Genomic DNA, 13,361 nt, shown 5'->3' with positions numbered 1-13,361 from the left:
TCACATTTGTTACTGTCAATGTCATTCGACGATGATATTCTCGGAAGGCATCTCTTGACAACCTGACGCACGGTGTAATCACAGATTACTGTAATGGATTCTCAGCTTTATCCAAAGAGGGCGGCACATATATCAAAACTACAGATATTTTTAAATTTTTATAAATTATGACGACATGACGTTATTGCAATCGTTATTCATAACGAAAATTGTTTTCAGCTTTTATTATGTGTAAAATTAAAACTGCATTAACTGATTTATTTACATTAAAAAAAAAAAACGCTCAGAAATAACTCGACATTACGATTCTTATGACGAATTCATCATTTACGTGGTCACTTGTATGGTCACATGATCTATTTAAGGAAGTTCATATCAATTTTGTAATAATATGATTCAGAAGATTTGATGATAAATCATTAATCATTGGAATGACGAGTCACAAGGTATGACGATTCTCATCATTTTAATGGTTATTCAAATCGTACTGGCTTGTAGGGATTTTATAAATATTAGTATTATTATGACGAGACTCGTTTGTTTCATGATTACACATCATGAAGTTCACGTTACTTCTTAAAACAGGATAAAAATAAAGTATGATTGACAAGAAGTATTGTAATGATTTAATTACTCTTATTTGAAAAATGACGACGTCGTTAATATTGTCATTTAACGATATCATTAATGATTTGGATGGCGAGTCACTACGAATGACGATTTGGCGGGTCACAACGAATGACCATTCCTATCATTCTATTGGTTATTCAAACCATCTTGGTTTGTAGAGTTTTTACAAATATTAGGATTAGAATGACGACACGTCATGCAGATCGTCAACGATATTCCCAGTCGATAGGTTTGAAGAAGTTTGGGTTACTTCTCTTAAAATGAGATAAAAATTAAGTATGACTGTCAAGAAGTATAGTCATGTTATGCGTTAGTGATGCTTTAATTACTTTTATTTGAAAAACACTCAAAAATAACAATTTAATCTTGAGGACATGACATGACAATTTTTATGACAATGTCGTCGTAAACATTGTCATTTGCATTGTCAATTTTTTTAAATAATATTATTTCAAAATTGATGATGATTCCTAGGCAGATCATACGATGATATTATTAATGATTGGAATAACGAGACACAAAATGATGATTTTCATCAGTCTAATGGTTATTCAAATAGTTGTGATTTGTAGGATTTTTATAAATATTATAATTAGAGTGACGAGACTGAGTGAAAAACAGAAACAACAATTTAACCTTGACTACTGGGCAGGACAATTTTTATGACGATGTTGTCGTTATTCAAATAGTCCTGGTGTGTAGGGTTTTTATAAATATTAGGATTAGTGTGACGAGACGATATTGTCAGACGATTTGCTTGAAAAAATTACTTCTCTTAAAATAAAATAAAAATAAAGTGTCACCAACATGAAACATAGACACGTTTAAGGAAGATGGTAAAATACGAATTCTAGTCAATCATTTTCAATTATTATGAAAATGATTGACGATATGATTGTCGACATCAAAGCACCATAGTTGATTTGTAGACAATCTGAAAACATTAATGAAACCGTTTAGGACTTTCATAAAAACCACTGACCATTTTTATTTTCATGAATCACTGACCCACTTGCGAAATTTTTGGGGGTGGGTGACATTTAAAATGGTTTTTGCGTCTGAAAGGTCCGCATGAACATAAAATTGTAATTCAGGCGTGTAGTAGGTTTTGTGTAAATTTCCGATTTATTTAAATATAAAATAATATCGTGCGGGGTTATTAAACAGGCAAAGAGCGAACTAAAGGAAGGTTGTTTGAACGCGCGCCCCAGGCACTTAACAGACCCGCACCGAGTATATTCATCGGCAGGGAGGAGACCGCGTGAAATTTTATCGAGTGCAAATTACAAAAAAACTGCACGGTTGATATGAAAATTTAAAAATTGTTTTTTTGATTTTAATTTTATAAATGTGAATGTTGATTTATTTTAATATCACTGTGATAAAATATATTAATAAAATACTAGTTAAATATAAGTTTATTATGATTTTGTACCTAATTAAGTCCTGGGGCTTTGCTAAAGTTTTTTGTTAGTTAGCTGGTAACTAACTAATACGTTTTACTTCCTCGCTGCAGTTATAGTTTAGTTTAACTGGAAAAGAAAACTGCTGCAACAACACCATTGTACCAGTGCTGAACAAACGAAAAATTAAACAAATTTTCACAGCCGGATTTTAATGAAAACCGTCCGATCCTCATTTGTAGATGTAGAGGACGCAATGGCCCCGGGGCGGTCTGTGCGAAGCGAGATGGAGAGTCGGGACGTCCCGGGGCAGCAGCGGCGCGATCGTCTGGCCGCCCGCGGGTCTCCGTTCCGAAGGCCGCGGGCCGCCCGGTTACGTCGCCCTGGGGCGGCACGCCGGCACCGTGCCCCGGGCCCGGCGGCCCCCCGAACTGGTCCCACTCTTTGTCGATGGTATTGAGTTCGCGGGATCGCCATGGTAACTGGCACCCGAGGAGACGTTTTCCGACCCACCTCCGGTTATTCTGCGTGCTCTTGTTAATGTTTTATGGTGATGAGGCGGACGGGTGGACGGTCACGGCGATTTTCTTTTCGATCAAAGAAAAGGAGGCCGCAGGCCTTTCGAATCGGGCGATCGACGGGGTATGATAATTTTACAAGGAATGCGAACGGGAGGCCGAAAATGTTCACCGCTAGGAACTCTGCTTTTGGGTTTCTTTAATGAACTGGACTGAATTGAACTTTTATCGTCGGTATTTATGTAATATTGATTCTACAATAAAACTGCTTGTTAACGTTTGTCGACAAAGCTTAATGCATTAATTAACAAGTAATTTAATTCAGGTTTAACTAAATAAGTTATTATAATATTTCAAATAAAATTTAATAAAAACAATGTTGCAACTAACAATTCAATTTCAAATGTTTTGTTTAAAAAATTGCATCTGATAATTGTAAATGCATTCAAATAAAAAATACATTAAAAATTTATTACCTGATTTAATACGTATTTCAGTCTGTTACTGATCCGTTTAGTTTAAAATGTATATCATATTGTTGCAGTTAACATGCGTCCAAGCTTATTTGACACCAATTCAGGAACCACCAAACTTGGATTTTATTTGGAGACCGGAAAATGTCAAATTCTTTCAACATTATTTACTAAATCAACACAAGCCGACAATCAATTTAGTCAGTGATTTTAGCCAAAAATGCAATTTTCAAATTGGTTCTTTCTACAAAGGTTCTATTTATCCAATAAAATCCAGCAATAAAAAAGTTAATTATTCATATTTTAGCAGTTCTATATCAATGATTTTTATTTCCGATTTGGAAAGTGCTACGTGTACCTTAATGAGCGTTAGCACAAATCCTTTCCTCACCAATGGGTATATCATATTTTGGTTATGTGAAGAACAACATTCTGATGAGTTTTTAATGCCATTATTAAGAAAAATATGGAAATTCAAAATATTGAATATGGTTTTATTGTACTATAACGAAAATTTGAAAGCTGTATCATACAATCCGTTTCAAATCCGTACTTTAACTGTTGATGAATCTACAAGAAACAAACTAGTAAACATGTTCGGCTATAAATTAAAAATAGGAGTTTATCAAGATTTACCAAAAAATATAAAAGGTAATAACGGAGTATGGTACGGTGAAGACATAGATATACTCAAAGACTATTTGAAATACAAAAATGCCACAGCTGAATACATTGAGATACAATCTAACGATATCGATGGCCACTTTGACAACATTAGCATTGATTTTGTATTTGTGTCGGTTTTCCTGAAGCATCGATACCTGAAGTTTGCTCAAATCAGTTACCCAATGGTTGAGGACAGTTTAGTTTGTTTGGTTCCCATGTATGAGATGATTTTTGGCAGTGGCTTTATCTTGCGTTTATGGACGCTTTTTCCATCGTTCTTACTATGTACGATTTTCGCCGTATTAATATACAAATTTGATCAAAAAACACATTTCATTTTGTTGTTTTTTAACGGGCTTAGACTCATACTATCGCAGCCTATAAATAGTTTGAAAAGCAGGAAATATTTTGTCAAATTGTTGTGGTTGATGTTTGTTTTCTATGGACTGATATGTAATATTTGTTTCCAGTCTTTTCTAACAATCAGACTATTAAAATCTAATCCCCAAAATAAAATTGATACCATTAAAGATTTGCAACTAAGTGGTTTAATAATAAATATAAAAAACACTATGGTTGAAGTCATACCAGGAGAACATGGTTTGAATAAGCTTTTAAAACCAGTGTCATACTCTACAATATATGAAGGCATTTTTCAAGGGCAACTAAAAGAAGCTTTCATCTTGACTAACAGTGAAGTTGCAGCTCTGTTAAAATCATCTAACAGTCAAATGATACTTGAAAAATATTACATAATGAACGATTTTATTGTTCCGGGTTATTCAGTTTACTTGTTTCCATTTAATTCGCCGTATTTGGATGATGTGAATAAATTTTTAGTCCGAAATTTTGAAAGTGGAATGTCATATAACAGACTTAAAAATTACAACCACCAACATAAGAAAGCCACACAATACAGTTTGCAACTTTATCACATTAGGGGTGCTTTTTATACATTGATATTTGAGCTAGTTATTAGCATAATTGTTTTTATACTAGAAATTGCTTACTATAAATTTCGTTAATGGATTATAAGAATTCTACACATAATGTGAGGACTCACAACAATTGTATACTTTATCTGTAACTACCATTTACTTAATGTATTGGCAAATAACTCTTAGTTTTATTATATTAATCAAAAATACATGTATGTTTTATGAAGTTTATGTTGGTTCTTTATTCTTATTTATTTTATTTCTGTACAATATAAATAAACAATCAACAATTATGAATGTATTTATTTTTAGTGATAATTTCAAACTATTATCTAAAAACCCTTTTCATAAATCTGTTAATGTAAGTGGTGATTTTTTAGAAAAATGTTACTGTCTCTTTATTTAACACATTTGAACCTCCCGTTATTAGAATAAATTATGATCAATGAAAGCCTGATGGTAATATTATAATTTTATAAGCAATGCTAAGAGGAAGTCCAAAATATTGTCGTTGTTTTCAGTTTCCTTAATGAAACGAACAAACTTTTATCGTAGGCATTTAAGTAATATTGGCTGTACATTTAAGTTGATTGTTAATATTTTTTGCCAAATCTCCATTTACATGTATCCATTAATAAGTAATTTAGTTTAAATCAAAGTAAGTATTAACAGAATACTCATTATGATGAGTTTTTATTATATTTTTAAAAACAATTCAAATAAACTTTAATAAAAACGTTATTCAACAAATAATTCATTTTTAAACGTTTTGTTTAAAAAATTGCATTTGTTAATTGTAAATGTGTTCAAGCAAAAAGTACATTAAAACGTTATTACCTAATTTAATTTATGTACTAGCCAGTTAGAAGTTTGTTTAGTTTAAAATGTTTACTATATTGTTGCAGTTAACATGCGCCTATGCTTATTTAACACCAATTCAGGAACCTCCAAATTTGGATTTTCTTTGGAGTTCGACTAATGTCATGTACTTTCAACATTATTTACAAAATCAGCACAAACCGACGATTAATTTAATCAGTGATTGCAGTCAAAAATGCAATTTACAAATTGCTTCTTTCTACCTGGGTTCTATTTATCCAATTTTTTATAGCAACAAGAACGTTAATTATTCATATTTTAAAACTTCCATGTCAATGATTTTTATTTCCAGTTTGGAAAGTGCTACGTGGATCTTAAAGACCGCCACCGCCAATCATTTCCTCACCAATAGGTATATTATATTTTTGTTATGTGAAGAACAACATTCTGAAGAGTTTTTAATGCCATTAATGAAAAAAATTTGGAAATTCAAAATATTAAATATGGTTTTATTGTACTATAAGGAAAAGATAAAAGCTGTGGCATACAATCCGTTTCAAAACCGTACGTTGACTGTTGGTGAATCTACAAGAAATAAATTAGTAAACATGTTCGGCTATAAATTAAAAGTAGGAGTTTATCATGACTTCCCAAAAAATATAAAAGGTACCGACGGAGTATGGCACGGCGAAGACATAGATATTCTCAAAGACTATTTGAAATACAAAAATGCCACAGCTGAATACATTGAGATACAAAATAACGATATCGATGGTCACTTAGACAATATCAGCATTGATTTTGTTTTTGTGCCTATTTTCTTGAAGCATCGTTACCTCAAGTTTGCCCAAATTAGTTATCCAATGGTTGATGATAGTTTAGTTGGTTTGGTTCCCATGTATAAGGTTATTTTTGGGAGCGGTTTTATCTTTCATTTATGGACGATTTTTCCAATGTTTTTACTATGTACTATTTTCGCCATATTATTATACAAATTTTATGGAAAAACTCAGTTCATTTTATTATTTTTTAATGGACTTAGTCTTATACTATCACAACCTATAAATATATTGAGAGGCAGAAAATATTTTGTCAAATTCTTGTGGGCGTGTATTCTTTTCTATGGACTGACTTCTAATATTTATTTTCAGTCTTCTATAACTATTAGTCTATTAAAGTCCACTACCCAAAATAAAGTTGACACTATTAAAGACTTGCAACAAAGTGGTTTAATAATAAATATAAAAAACAGTATGGTTGAACTCATACCTGAAGAATATGGTTTAAATAAGCTTTTAAAATCAGTGCCATATTCAACAATATATAAAGGCGTACTTGAGGGCCATTTAAACGAAGCTTTCATCTTGACTAACAGTAAAACTGCAGCTCTATTAAAATCGTCCAACAGTCAAATGATACTTGAAAAATACCACATAATGAACGATTATATTGTACCAGGTTAGTCGGTTTACTTGTTTCCATTTAATTCACCGTATTTGGAAGATATAAATGGATTTTTAGCCCGTAATTTTGAAAGTGGTATGTCATACAACAGGCTTAAAAATCACATCAACCGACATAAGAAAACTCCACAACACAATTTGCAACTTTATCAAATTAGGGGTGCATTTTATATTTTGATATTTGGGCTTATTTTTAGTACAATTGTTTTTATACTAGAAATTGCCTACTATAAACTTCATTAATGGATTATAGGAATTCTATATACTATTTTAGGCCTCACAACTATTTTACTATTTACTAATCTATTAGTAATTAATTCAATTGTCTAATTTCTGAGTGTTATTGTAAAAAAATACATGTAAGTCCTTGCTGGTTCTCTAATAAAGTTTTTATGTATTTTATTTTTGCATAAAATTATTGTAAGTGATGATATCTTATTAAAATATTACTATTAAGATATGTCTGAACTTCCTGTTGTTAAAGTAAACTGTGAATAAAGAAAATCTTGAAATAAACAAACTTTTTCCGAGAACGTTATTAATTAATATTGGCTTTACAATTAATATTTTTTACCAAAGCTCAGTACACATGTATCTATTAACCAGTAATTTAGTTTAAATCCAAGTAACTATCAACTAAATACTCATTATATAAGTTTTTATAATATTTTTAAAACATTTCAAATAAAATTTAATAAAAACATTGTTACAACTGATAATTCATTTTTAAACGTTCTTGTTTGAAAAATTACATTTGGTAATTGTAAATGTATTTAAGTAAAAACGTCCATTAAAACGTTATTACCTGATTTAATTAATATACCAGTCAGTCCCTGGTTTGTTTAGTCTAAAATGTATATTATACTGTTGCAGTTAACATGTATTTATGCTTATTTAAAACCAATTCAGGAACCTCCAAATTTGGATTTTTTTTGGAATCCGAAAAATATCAAGTACTTTCAACTTTATTTAGAAAATCAACACAAACCGACAATCAATTTAATCAGTGATTTCAATCATCAATGCAATTCACAAATTGATTCTTTCTACAAAGGTTCCATTTATCCCATCTTTTCCCGCAACAAAAATGTTAACAGTTCATATTTTAGTACTTCCATATCAATTATTTTTATTTCCAATTTGGAAAGTGCTACGTGGATCTTAAAGACCGCCACCGCCAATCCTTTCCTCACTAATAGGTACATCATATTTTGGTTATGTGAAGAACAACATTCTGAAGACTTTTTAATGCCCTTATTTAAACAAATTTGGAAATTCAAAATACTAAATATGGTTTTATTGTACTACAACGGAATGTTTAAAGCCGTATCAAACAATCCATTTCAAAACCGTACATTAACTGTAGCTGAATCTATAAAAAAGAAACTAGTAAACTTGTTCGGCTATAAATTAAAAGTAGGAGTTTATCGAGACTTCCCAAAAAATATAAAAGGTAACGATGGAGTATGGCACGGCGAAGACATAAACATTCTCAATGACTATTTGAAACAAAAAAATGCTACAGTAGAATACGTTGAACTACAATTTAACGATATTGATGGCCACTTAGACAACACCAGCATTGATTTTTTATTTGTGCCTGTTTTCTTGAAGCATCGCTACCTGAAGTTTGCCCAAATTAGTTATCCAATGGTAAAGGATAGTTTAGTAGGTTTAGTTCCTGTTAATGAAATAATTGTTGGAAGCAAGAATTTTATTTTCCATTGGTGGTCGATTCCTTTTTGGTTTTTTATATGTATAATTTTCTCTGTACTAATGTACAAATTTGACCAAAGAAAACGTTTCAATGTCGTTTCGTTTTTTGATGGAATAGGACTCATACTCTTGCAGCCCATAAATAATTTTGAAAGAAATAAGTCTATTGTCAAGTTCCTGTGTCTGAGTTTGATTTTCCTTGGAATGACTCGAAGTATTAATTTCCAGTGTACTTTTACTATTCGGCTATTAAAACCAAGAGCCCAAAATAATATCGATACGATTAAAGAACTGCGAGAAAGCGGTTTAATCATCAACATAAAGAACACCATGGTTGAAGTCATACCTGAAGAATATGGTTTGAAAAAACTCTTAAAACCTGTGCCATATTCCACAATTTATAAAGGCATAGTTGGAGCACAGCTAAATGAAGCCTTCTTCTTGACTAACAGTAAAACCGCAGCTCTTTTGAAATCGCCTAACGATCAAATGATCCTCGGAAAATACCACATAATGAAAGATTTTATTGTCGAAAGTTATTCGGTTTACTTGTTTCCATTTAATTCGCCGTATTTCAATGACGTGAATAAGTTTTTAATTCGCAATTTTGAAAGTGGTATCTCACATAACAGGCTGACAAATTATTTCACTCGACATAAAGAAACCTCACCATCCATCCTGCAACTTTACCACATTAGGAGTGCTTTTTATTTGTTGATATTCGGTTATGCACTTAGTTTAATTGTGTTTCTACTGGAGATTGCTTATTATAAATTTCATTGATTGATCGTTGGCACTTTTTTAGGGTTCAAAACTACTGTGTGTTATCTACACTTTATTTAATGAAGTAATAAATAATTCAATTATCTAATTTCTTACTGCTGTCATAAATATATGTATAATTAAATTGCTGCTGTAAATAAATACCATTCATGTTTTATGGGGTGCAAGCTTGTTATCTAATGATGTTTCTATTGTTCATGTATTTTATATTAGCTGAAGCTTCCATAGAAAAAATACAACATTCAACAAACATGAACTTTCTTTGGTCCACTCATAATATTAAACAACTGTCTGAGGACAACTACCTCAAAACTATTAGTGTAAGTGGTGACTTCTTAGGAGAATGTCAGTATGCATCTCTCTACTTCTTTACAACATTTGAACCTCCTGTAATGATAATAAACAGTGAGGATATTCATTATGTTCCATCATCGCTTTTGTTCATTTTTGTAAGTAAACTGAATCATTTCTCACTCACATTACAAAACGTGACTATTAGAAGATACTACAACCCTCGTTTTATTATAATAATTTTATGTGAATCTTTAAGCTCAGAAGCGGATTTAGAATTTATCGTTTCCGAAATTTGGAAATCCAAAATCCTTAAGTACTCCCTTGTTTACCAACTAAATGGAGTGAACGTCGTAACTTATGACCCATTTCAAAACAAAATAATTAACCAGACTAATGAACCGTTTTACATAAAACAGTTTAAAGATTTATATGGTCACAAGCTTAAAGTTGCAGTTTTTAAGGATTACCCCAAAAATATGAAAAACAAAGATGGTATTTGGACCGGCGATGACATTAAACTTTTGAACAGATACCTAAAACACAAAAATGCCACCGTCGAACTCGTAGAAGCTGAAGAATTTGGCAACCTAATTCACAAATTGATCGATAAATCGATTGATTTTTTATTTATTCCAGTTCAAATGAAGCTGAAGTACTTCAACTTTAGCCACATCAACTATCCGTTTTTTAAAGATAATTTTATAGCGCTCATTCCACAATCGGATATGACATATGGATCAAAGAGTTTGTTCGTATTTAGTTGGGATCATTTAATTATTTTGGTATTACTTTCTATTATATTGTCACTATTTGGGAGCAAATCTCGTGCATCTTCAGAACTGTTTTATGATTCTCTGTCTGTTTTAATAACTCAGTCCTTGCAAGGTTTTAAAAGAAGGAAAACAATAATTAAATTTCTTTTGATGTTTTGGATGTTAGGTGGAATTGTTATGACAATATCATTTGAATCTACTCTCATAATTAAATTGGTAAAGCCTGAGTCACAAAATACAATTGAAACTATTAGAGATTTGAGCAACAGCGATATGAACATTAATATCAAAGAATTATTTCTAGACATGATACCAGAAAGTTATGGACTCCATAAACGTATGATTGTTGCACCTTACAGTAAAATATTTAAGAAAATCAGTGATAATGTGAACGAAGCTTTTATATTACCAAGTAGCAAGGCGGAAGCTTTGGTTGCAATTTTTCCCGAAGAGCACCTCGACAGAAGATACAGGCAAATGAGAGATTATATTGTTCCTAGTTATAGTGTATATATGTTTCCAGTAAATTCGCCATATTTAAATGATGTTAACAAGTTCATCATTCGCAGTTTCGAAGGTGGAATTGCATGGAATTATATTAATCTCCACGCAAAACGTCGAAGAGGATTGTATCACCATGGAAGAGATTTAGGCCTGGAACATTTGAAAGGAAGTTTTTATTTATTATTACTGGGGTTGAGTATTAGTATGGTTGTTTTTGCTTTGGAAATTGTTTACTCAAAATATTTTCCATAAACTTGTCAAATAGAAAAATAAACTGTGGTTTTACTTTTTATTTAGTTTCATATTACTTAATTAATAACAATGTGTCAGTTTAAAATCTGTAAAAGAATGTTCTAATATTATCCCAACATTTGTAATAAATAATTTCACCAACAAAAACTAAAGTGCTTAGCCCTAAACCTAAAACCAACAAATTGACCACTCCTTTCAAGTCTTCATAACCCAATTCTTTTCTGTCTCGCACCATTTCGTTATGGAGTCTTTGAAATACCAGTCTATCAGCGCCTCTCTCTCCACTTTCAAACTGCCTCATGAAATACTTATTGAAGTCTTCCAAATAGGGTGACTTGTTAGGAAATAGATATGCAGTGAATCCCGGTACAATAGTAGACCTCATCGGTCTGTATCCGAAAGATAATCCTGATGACCACATGTATTGGAGGTAGAACATTAACGTGCTTTGTAGTAAGATGATTGCATTTTTGTTATTATCCAGTTCGAACACATGAATCAGTTCATCGTGGGTTATAATCTCAAATTGTTTATGGAGATTAAGGTTTTTCGGAATTATTGAGGCGGAGCTGTTTATGAGATAGATCTTCATTTCGCTCTTTGCCAATGCTGAAATTGTGTTAAAGTTATTTGTAAGTTTAGGTTTGTAGAGCAAGGACGTTAGTCGTGATTGAAAGACGACTGATGATAACAATCCAATGATGATCCAGGAGAAATATATAATTTTAAGGGTTGTTTCTTTCTTTTCCATGCCCACGATTGATTGTCCGAAGAACACTCTCAGGGCTTGCAAGCAAAAGTTCAACCAACTGTCAGCATTGGAAAAAATTTTGGCAACAATGCCAAGGAAAAAGAAATAAAACAATATAAAAGTCATCTCAGCTTCACTTATGAAAAATAAATGGTTATAACCGTAAAGGGTGCGTTGGCTTGGTATTAAAGCAATCAAATTGTCCATTCTCATCGGATAACTGATTCTTGTAGATCTCAAGTCACGTTTTGAAAGCAGAACTGGATTGATATGGAAGTCTGATTTGCTACGTCTTAATAAACTAGTGTAGTTACTTCGAGATGTTCCGATTAATTTAATGGTTGCATTTTTGATTGCTGCGAAATGTTGAAACAATCTTACATCATCTCCGACCCATACGGAATTGGAGGCCTGATAGTTTTTTGGGAACTCGTTGTAAATTGTTGATTTGAAGTGGTAACCGTAGAGGTTTTCAAGTTTTTTTCTATAGTAACGTTCTAAGTCTTCACTTTTTGTAAACGACAACAGTGAGTTCGTGAAACGATTGTAAGATATAGCTTCGGACTTGGTGAAAATCAAGAAGTTAATTATCTTAAAATGCCACATTGTTACCGCCATGGATAGTAACACACTTTGGTTTGTTTCAAAGGAAGGTATGAGGTATATGAATGTGCGTGGTGTCCAAAGGATATTTCTGTTGATTTTTTTCATGTAGTCTTCGAAAGTATGAAAATGTTCGACGTAAATTATCAACAATGTAACTGGAATTTTTGATGGCACTGGTTTAGTCAATAGCACCATTGGTACTTCGAAGTATTTTAAGAACAATTCTGTTATGTCATTGGATCGGTTATTTAAGTTGCCCAGTACATGTACTGTTACACATTGATCGTCTGTTACAATTGGTGTCAATTCTAGAAACCAAAGAAGTGACACATTGTCTTTTGTTAAATCGTTTTTAAGTTTTGGCAGGAACAAGGAGTTTACAAGTGTAACAGATAAAATTATTATCAAAAAATTCATTATTGGAATGTATTGTCTGCAAATGGAGTCGATACAATTTGCTTAAGGGTTTTTGTGACAATGTGTCCATTGGCTACATTAATCGATTTAGCTTTTCCATTATTACTATTATTAAAAGACGTAATTCTGATGTTTCAAATAATTGACTGCTTTTGTGTGTCCATGTCTTTGGAGTTCAAGGATGACAATTTCTTTAATTTGGAAATAGCTGTGACGTGGAGAAAAATATTTTATTCCTTCACTGGTAGCCACAGTGATAAATAATTTATAAGTGAGGCAAATCAAAGATTAAAACATTAACATGGACAGGCGTTTTCTATATTTAGCATCAGAACAAGAAAACCAAGTGAATTTG

This window comes from Aethina tumida, chromosome 2 (assembly GCF_024364675.1).
Source record: "Aethina tumida isolate Nest 87 chromosome 2, icAetTumi1.1, whole genome shotgun sequence".
Taxonomy (NCBI): Eukaryota; Metazoa; Arthropoda; class Insecta; order Coleoptera; family Nitidulidae; genus Aethina; species Aethina tumida.
Note: the sequence above shows the minus strand (reverse complement) of the source record.